We start from the raw sequence: 8001 nt of genomic DNA on the forward strand, positions 1-8001 counted from the left end.
ATTGGTCTAAGAGGTCCCCAAAACATGTCTTTAAAGTTTATGCTCAAAAAAACACTTTGAAATCAGATTTTGGTCTGCCTGAAAAGCCCTCTTCTTCAGTCCTCCTCAGAACAGTCTGTTTTCTCTCTGACCACGCCCCCTCAGGAAGTGGATGTGCCTCGGCTGTCCAGCACGTTGATCTAATGTTTACATGTTGGCTGAATATACACGGCTGCTCAGAGATCACGTTACTTCAACCCTCTGAATTTGATCCAGAATCTGATCCTGACGGAGAGGCGCCTGTAGCAGGACCTTTCTGAAGGATTGGTCACAGATTTAGTGTTTCTTGTTGTTTTATTTGTCAGTATGTCGACGTGTGTCTTGGTACACAGCTACGAACATGTAGCTATGTGGCTATGCTAACTAGCGCTAGCACTTATCCATGATAAATAAAAATCATCCACTAGATCTTCAAATCTGCAGAAGTGGGGAGTAAAACCGACCTCTGCCAGAAAGGCAGCGGGACCTTTTCTGAAGGATTGGTCACAGATTTAGTGTTTCTTGTTGTTTTATTTGTCAGTATGTCGACGTGTGTCTTGGTACACAGCTACAGCTACGACATGTAGCTATGTAGCTATGCTAACTCGCGCTAGCACTTATCCATGATAAATAAAAATCATCCACTAGATCTTCAAATCTGCAGACGTGGGGAGTAAAACCGACCTTTGTGTTTATTAAGACAGCCTACAACTGGCATGCCTCCCTCCTAAGCTCCTTGTTAGCACACATTTGTGCAGGTAATGAAAAACGGAGGAGGGATTCAGTATTATTTTATACAGTCTATGGGCTGAACAAGCTCCGAGCTCTGACTCCGTGACAGACCGGATATTGTTGTTACGTAACAAAAACATGGAAGTCTGAAACGGCTCGTTTCACACACATTTACAGAAAGGTGGAGAAATCAGAACAGGGGCAGAATGGATTCTTTTCATTCTCAGGGGGTTTGTAGACATGCCAGGGAAACATATTTCAGGTAGAGAACCATTAAAATGTCCATTTTGCATGATATGTCACCTTTAAGTCTGCTTCTTACACCCTGTCATTTTGTCACTGAACAAGTTTATTATTGGCCCTGCGGCAGCTTAAACATGGTATATAAGGAAACATTGAAAAGGCACGGAGATGTCCAGATAATACATTATAAATAAGAGCTCAAAAATGGAGTTAAATGTAAAAGCTACAAAAGGATCAAATAATCATTTGCGGTGTGGCGCTGGTGGCCTAGCAGTCTAAGCGCCCCACATACAGAGGCTATAGTACTCGTCGCAGAGGTTGCCGATTTGATTCCCAGCCGGTCGACCATCTCCTGCATGTCTTCCCCCGCTCTCTACTCCCTACATTTCCTGTCTCTCAGCTGTCCTCTCAAATAAAGGCAAAAAAAACAAAAATATAACTTCAAAAAAAAATAAATCATTTGTGATAAGAGGATTTCTGTAATCATACTGCAGAGGGCATGAAGCTTCTGACAAAGCAGATCATGTTTTGATGGAAACCGGGGAAAATTATCTTGTGTGAAAATGTCCAGAAGAAGCTCAGATGCTTGCAGCCTTCTGGAGGATCTTCTGGTTACAAACATGATCTGTTAAATTCTCCACATCAACACAAACTGTGAGTGCGATATGACTGCAATAAAAGATCTGCAGGTAACATAGAAATGTTTCTGTCATTGTGGCCTTTTCCCACTTTCACCGAGTGAAAGTTAGAGTTTCTTTTGGTTAGATCTGTAATCACGATCCAATTCCCCTGGAGGAGAAAAAGAAATTTAATTTGACAAGGAGGTAATGAACCCGTGGAGCCATTATCTTAGATAACCCATTTGAGAGACTGGTTGAGCACTGATGAAAATTCTATTAAACATAGTTGGCTGATTTCTCTATTTTGTTCAGTGGCAGAGAAGCTTTCTTTTTACTCTTGCCAATTTACTTTGAACTCTCACAGTTGCCAAGGATCATTATATCAAGGAGCTTCAAACACTCACCCTTTACTTAACGATTCAAAGGCAACAACCTCAGACTGAGGGCTAATAACCTCTGTGATGCATACACAAGACACCTCGGCAAGTTCTTTCACATTGGACTTCTTCTCTGGAGTTTGAGTCAGAGCAGGATTGTAGTCCCAGATTGATCTTTCTAGTATCTTAAAACTTTCTTCTTTTTCACATTTGTTATCAAAATTAATGTCAAAACTTATGCAAACAAATTGTGCATTACATTGCATCTTCAAAATGAAATACTGCAGTATCACTTTGTGTCATAAAGTCTATAAGTTTGCACCTTAAACAGACCCTCCTGAAGTCTGCAGACAGTCTCTCAGAGGCCCCTTGTAGGCTTAAAAAATGGGGGCTTTGGACTGCTCACAACAGTCAAGACTTTCAAGGAAGGTGCTCCCTTTTGGCCGTGAGTCTGCAAAGTCCAGACGTTTGGATTTAACCAAATATCAGCTTGGAAGCCAGGGTGTGCAAATCAAGGAAAGTAACACAATACTATATTTGGAAACTTGATGGGATTGGTGTTTGACACAGTGTCCACTGATCTGCATGGAACAGGTGCATGTACAGTACTTGGTGCATGGGGCTGTAGCCTTCATCATTCCCTCCTGCACACATCAATGACTGTTTTTGGATGGTGCCTTATTGGGCGCTGTTTGTTAAGTTGTGCACACTGAAAAATGACAGTAACAATTCTTCACATTTAGCTCTAAAACATCAGAAAAATGTAGTGTACATTTTTAAAAGTAACTTTTTTTTCTCACATTTAGAGCAATATTTGTGATCTTCTTTTTGTTTAATTTAGTTGTGAAAAATATATTTAAGTTATAATCACTATTAAATCCAGATGCTAAATCTAAATGTTAAATCTCAATATCAATGCTAAATATGAATATTAAATGTTGCTCCGCTATCCTAAATATTTAGCTGATATGCAAATTAACACTGCTGCCTAGCGGAAATACCAAAATAAAAGCTTCATAAAGCGATACAAACTTAGCAATAGCAACTCAGCTTGTCCATACCATCAATCAATCAATCAATCAATCAATCAATCAATCAATCAATCAATCAATCAGACTTTATTTATAAAGCGCTTTTCATACAATGACATTGTAACACAAATTGCTGTACATAACTTCAAAATAGAATAAATTAAGAAAAAGAAAAAGATCCCACCCCCAGCCCCCAAACCCACCCCATATCCTAAGGTTAAAACACAATATGCAACAATAGTAATAAAAACAATAAAAATAAAATAAATAAATAAAATAAAAAGAAGTTGCTGAGCGAACTGAGGAAACACTCTAATGATATCTTAATGAGGAAACAGTGGAGGTAAAATAAGATGTTAAAACTCAACACAGGAAATTAAAATCACCAAAATAAAATACATTTCTAAGATAATAAAACATTAAAATATTAAACCATTAAAATAACTTAAGATGCTAGACTTAAAAACACAATATATCTACATAAATAAATAAAGTAGAATAAAAGTGACTAAATTTGAAATAGATAATAAAAAATTAAAAATTAAAAAAATAAATAGAACTGTTAAGAATAAAAATAAAACTTAGTTAAAATAAAAACTAAAAAGGTCAGTCTTGAGTTTGCCTTTAAAAAATATTTATGCTCTGTGCAGCCCTCAGATCCTCAAGCAGGATGTTCCACAGGTGTGGGCTGTGATAATAAAAAGCACCTCACCGTGGGTCTAAGTTTTAAGTTTTGTACAATTAAAAGTCCACTACCTGAAGACCTGAGGGCTCTCACTGGCTCATATGATAAAAGCAAATCTGATAAATAAGAAGGAGCAGGAACATTAAGAGATTTAAAAATCAATAAAATAATCTTAAAATCTAAAAGATACTAGAAGCCAATGCAGAGACTTTAAAATTGGTGTGATATGGGCTCTCTTTCTGGTCTTTGTCAGCATTCTCGCTGCTGAGTTTTGGAGCAGCTGAACCATACCATAGACTGGGTCAATAGTGCTGAGTGTTGTGAAATCTCTAAGTGGCCTCCAAAACTGCCTATCCAGCATTTTTGCAGCAGGCAGTCCAGCAAGTAACCTGTAGGAGTCAGTTCTGACAGACTATGGTTGGGATATCTGTACCGCTGTTGTTGCTGTTGTTTTCAGTGTACACAACTCTACAAACGGCACCCCATAGTGCCTCCATCTCCTACTATTTCATCTAGTGAAGCCAAAATAACGCCTTGATGGGCATTAACATATATACTGGTGACATCATTTGGAGCATACCCAGAAGAAATCTAGCTGGTGGAGCCGTAGGACACTGCACCTCTTTTGTGACTGAAACATGAGTTTAATTTACTGATAAAACTGCAGAACAGATTGTCAGATTTAAGTGAGCTCTCACGGCTGAGGCAAGTTTGAGAACAGCTAAGTTACGGCCAAATTCCACCAGATCCGGATCTGATAGGTTTCTATTCTAGTCAATGTGTTAACTTCCACTGGATCCGCTCCCTTGCGTTCTAGCTGCGTCTCTGATCCTGCAGGTCGGAGCCCTCCAGATCAGATAGCTTATTAGCATCGGCAGTCACTTCTATTATACAAACACTGAACAAACGTACTCAACTGACTCTACACAGAACTATTTTACCACATACATATTCATTTTGATTACAATAACACATGTATAGCTTTTTTTATATGTTTTTGTGCACTTTACTCACCTGTAAGAAGAGAAATAGGAAGGAAAGAAACACACGCTGTTGCTGGATTTCATTCTACAATTTAATGAGCACCCGCAAGCAACATGCTCCCCCTACTGGCTAAAATAATAAACAAAGTTCGACCAAACCAATAGATTACCCTTATAAACTTACATTTTAACCTTAGCCAAATTAATTAACATTTTTAAATTGAACATATTTTGAAGATGTATTTGTACTGTTGTTATTCTATACCAAAGATTTGTATACTGTTTTTAAAATATTACTTTAAGCTTTTTTAACTTAGTGATCACTTTTATATCCATTACATCATGATGCACAGTGTTGCTGCCTATATCTTGCACTCATTACAGAGACCTCAAACTCTGATTGGTCAAAACCACATCATGCATAGGAAATCAATCCACGGGAAGAAGTTACTGTGCATCTGACAGTGTGCTGTTTGTGATATCATCTCTTCCGTCACCAGGGAGACAGTGCAGAAAGTAGGAAGGAGCTGGACGAAAGAGAGGTCGATCAAATTGAAGAAAACAGACCCAAACTGCAGCACAGTATGGGCTTTAGCTGTGTTAAAGGACTGGCTGAGTGAGAGGAAAATAGCAACATATTTGATAAGGACAAGAACCTATAGAGGTGCTGCTGTTGTTTTCTGCATTCGAAAAACTCCAATGTTTTGATTAATGAGACGGGGAATAGGACCCCATCCCAGTGCTGCTGTTATTTTCTGCAGCTGTTACAGGAAAACGCTAATGTTGTGTCTTCGCTGTGAATGATCATACCAGGTTCACTTTGATTTATGTCATTACAGCAGGATAATGTTTAGACTTCCACATGAATGAAAAGATTAAGTTTTACGGTAACTCAACCAATGAAGGTACTACCAGAAGCACAAACAACCACAGAAACCTTTTTACACATGTCAAGTAAAATGTTTCAGTGCTTGCTAATGGAACAACTAGTTATTTTTGGTAAAACTATTTCTTCTTTTTTACTTGTATGTTTTTTTTTTTCTATTTTGCTTTTAAATGTTTGAAATAAAGACATCACATCAAATCAAAATCAAATCAAACTAAGGGACTAACTTTTTATATGCATACATAAATCTTTTAAAATAAATAAAATAATTTTTAGATTGATACTGAGTGTCAGCTTGTTTATGTATTCAGTTGGTAGGCATGTAATAAGCAGACATACATGGACTTAAAGTGTTCTACAAGTAGTGTACAACTGATGGTTACTAGTGAATCAACATAAACTCACATCTGTGGGCTAATAGGAATGAACAGTGATGATACAAGTAGCGTACAGAGAAAACTATGCTGTGTATTCAATAAGAATTTTCCCTCCTATCTGCTCCGTCTCAAGACCCAGTTAACAAAGCATAATGTGCTGCTGATATTTAATTTAAAAAACGTCTGCAGAGTGTGTGTAAAGCTGTGTTTGCTCTTGTTTTGCATCTGATTGTAGGGATGAGCTGTCAACATCTCCAGCCCTCTGCAGCAATGATCCAGAGCACTAATCTGTCTGAGAAACTGCTGGTAGGTTGCCCTTGCCACCAGAGGACACTGTGGCAGCTTTGGATGTAGTACCTCCCACCTTATAAATAGAGGCCAGGATGAGGGCCTTCTCCTTCTTTGTCCACAAACATTTGATGGTTTGCCATGTGTCTGTTGTTGCATCCTCACTGTGAGTACATTTCCTTTGCAAATTTGAATATTGTTTACTTAAATCACCTGAGGCTGAGTTAAATGTTGTATAATGTTATTTCATTTTAATTTCTACTTTGATAATTATCATCTTTATTATGTATGATATCCTAATTCTCTTATGTTTGCCATGATTCAAAGGTTTCTATTCCACGTGTTTGTCCAAGATAGTTTAATGTTTCTTTCTTTGTTTAGAACCATGAGAACCATCATATGCAACATTGGCGACTTAGAGGACAAATAAAACAGAAATTGACTGCAAAGCTGGTTCCTACACTGTCCAAATCTTTGCCAATTTATTTTAAAGTCCATTCATGTCAGATGTGATACAAATTTAATTGTTTATTACAAAGCATCTTCCCTATATTCAGCCAATGAGAGCAGCTCATTCAGATACAATGCTCTCTGATACACAACGGCCCACAGTCCCGGCCTGTGGAAAAGTGAGTGCATGTGCAGGGTCGAGCCTCTGACAGGCCCAGACTGTTTATGTTAACAATAATGTCAAAGAACAATTAAGAGACTTAAAATACAGAATTATTTACAGGTCGCTTAGAGGAGGAATTGTTGTAATGATCACTTAAATGTTTGAGATATTAGTTATAAATACTGGCACACAGTTACCACCAACCCTGAGCAGATGATAAAAATTCAGTCTGAGTGCGGCTATGACTCATGAAAATAAATTCAAGTTAAGCCATTAAAGAAAGATGTTCTGTAACAATGAATACAGGATGAAATACAATACACTAACACTAAGGTTAAGTCACTGTGATTTAATGCTTCAGTTAATGCAGGGGGAATTATACATTACTGTTGCTCACTGTTTAAAAATAATCAGTCAGCACAAGTTTATGTAACCAGCTAATAATCCGAATGGATATTCACACAACATGAGATCATTTCTATGCAGCTATATTCTCCTGAATCCAGAAACAGACTTTCATTCAGGTTCAGGACATTGATCAGCCTTCAAAAGTTTTCTCTCAGAAACATGGATGACTTGATCACAGGCTTTCCAAGTTCAGAGGTCAACAAACACAAGAAGCATTAAGATTCATAGCGAAGACTACATGTGTTGGTGGCCTGGGATGCATATATCTCTATTATCTCCAGTCTGTGTTCACGTATGTGTCCGAGGTCACATTAAAGGGCAGCCTATAGATGCCACTGATTGACAGACCACCTGCCTGCCATTCTTACCTGCGTTAATATTCTCCTCCATGAACTATTGTGGTATTATAATTTCCCATGTCATTTCAAGCATCTGAGAGCATATTTTATGCATGAGTGGGCTGTGCATGAAAACATGAAAAACCCTCATTCTGACCCCTTGAGGGTGAGGAGTTGTATTTTTCGTCATTACCCGCCTGTGTTGAAACCTTGATTCTGATTGGTCAAAACCCAAGTGTAACAGAAATCAATTTTCAATGGCAGCAGCCAGGGACACCAAGGACAACCTGATCTGTAGAGATGCAACAATGAAGTTAACTAAATGTTCAATATGTACAGCACTGTTTTCGTATGCTCACGGTTTGATTCGAGTGTCAGGGAATAATGACAGCTACTGAGCCG

General features: G+C 38.0%; 1 long non-coding RNA gene across 1 annotated transcript; it reads left to right on the forward strand.

The window, feature by feature from the left end:
- Positions 1-6209: 6209 nt before the first annotated feature.
- Positions 6210-7609, forward strand: LOC117813089. Its single transcript, XR_004631319.1, has 2 exons — positions 6210-6406; positions 6622-7609. It is a non-coding gene; the product is annotated as an uncharacterized LOC117813089 (long non-coding RNA).
- The last annotated feature ends 392 nt before the right edge of the window (positions 7610-8001 follow it).

Source organism: Notolabrus celidotus, chromosome 5 (assembly GCF_009762535.1).
Source record: "Notolabrus celidotus isolate fNotCel1 chromosome 5, fNotCel1.pri, whole genome shotgun sequence".
Lineage (NCBI taxonomy): Eukaryota > Metazoa > Chordata > Actinopteri > Labriformes > Labridae > Notolabrus > Notolabrus celidotus.